Source organism: Spermophilus citellus, assembly GCF_964194105.1.
Source record: "Spermophilus citellus genome assembly, chromosome: X".
In the NCBI taxonomy this organism is placed as follows: Eukaryota; Metazoa; Chordata; class Mammalia; order Rodentia; family Sciuridae; genus Spermophilus; species Spermophilus citellus.
In genome coordinates, this window is record NC_138190.1 from 124301634 (window position 1) to 124302973 (window position 1340).

The following is a 1340-nucleotide window of genomic DNA, read 5'->3' on the forward strand; positions in this document are numbered from 1 at the left end:
CAATAGATGAATGGATTAAAAAAATGTGGCATCTATACACAATGGAGTACTATGCAGCAATAAAAAATGACAAAATCATAGAATTTTCAGGGAAATGGATGGCACTAGAGCAGATTATGCTTAGTGAAGCTAGCCAATCCTTAAAAAACAAATACAAAATGACTTCCTTGATATAATGAGAGCAATTAAGATTAGAGAAGGGAGGAAGAGCAGGAAGAAAAGACTAGCAATAAACAGAGACATGAAGGGGGAGGGAAAGGGAAAGAAAATGGGAATTACATGGAAATGGAGGGAGAGCCGCATTGTTATACAAAAATACATATAAGAGGCTGTGAGGGGAATGGGAAAATTAATAAGGAGAGAAATAAACTACAGTGGATGGGGTAGATAGAGAGGATGGGAGGGGAGGGGAGGGGAGGGGGGATAGTATAGGACAGGAAAGGTAGCAGAATACAACAGTTACTAATATGGCATTTTGTAAAAATGGGGATATTTAAATGATATGATTTTGAAATCTGCGTTGGGGGTAAATATGGGAGTTCATAACTCACTCAAAGCTTATGTAAGAAATATGCTATGTCAAGAGCTGTGTAATGTTTTGAACAACCAATAAAAAAAAAAAAAAAAAAAAAAAAAAAAAAAAAAAAAAAAAAAAAAAAAAAAAAAAAACTAAAAAGCTTCTCCACAGCAAAGGAAACAATAAAAAATGTGAAGAGAGAACCTACAAAATGGGAGAAAGTCTTTGCCACCTGCACCTCAGATAGGGCATTAATCTCCAAAAAAAAAAAAAAAAAAAAAAAAAAAAAAAAAAAAAAAAAAAAAAAAAAAAAAAGAAAAAATATATGGAGAAGAGACAGTAGAATGAATTTTTTTTCATTTTCACTTTTCAACATGTATTTATATCATATTAGTGGACTAGGAAGAAAAATTAGTAATAATAATTATGCAGCATATATTTGGTGAAAGTAACTGAATATATATGTGTGTATGTGTGAATGTGTGTGTTGTACATATGTGACATAATATATGTGACATGTATGGGTACACGAATATATATATACACACACACACACACACACACACACACAAACGTATATATACACACAAATGTATATATACCCCAAATTCAGTCTCCTATTCAAATTTTATAATATGCTTAATATAAAAGTACTTTGTTCCCCAGCTGAACTTTTGGCTCAGTGGTAGAGCACTTCCTGGCACGTGTGAGGCCCTGGGTTTGATCCTCTGCGCAACATATAAATAATATAAAAAGATCCATTTACAACTAAAAATATATTTTTAAAAAGTACTATGTTCCCCTTGGATATAAGCAAAAATGT

The 1340-nt window shown here is 32.1% G+C and overlaps 1 long non-coding RNA gene across 1 annotated transcript; it reads right to left on the reverse strand.

Moving 5' to 3' along the window:
* Positions 1–608: 608 nt before the first annotated feature.
* Positions 609–839, reverse strand: LOC308639941. The gene is made up of 2 exons (XR_014020132.1): positions 756–839; positions 609–677 (listed from the first exon to the last, which is right to left on the reverse strand). It is a non-coding gene; the product is annotated as an uncharacterized lncRNA (long non-coding RNA).
* Between the last annotated feature and the right edge of the window lie 501 nt (positions 840–1340).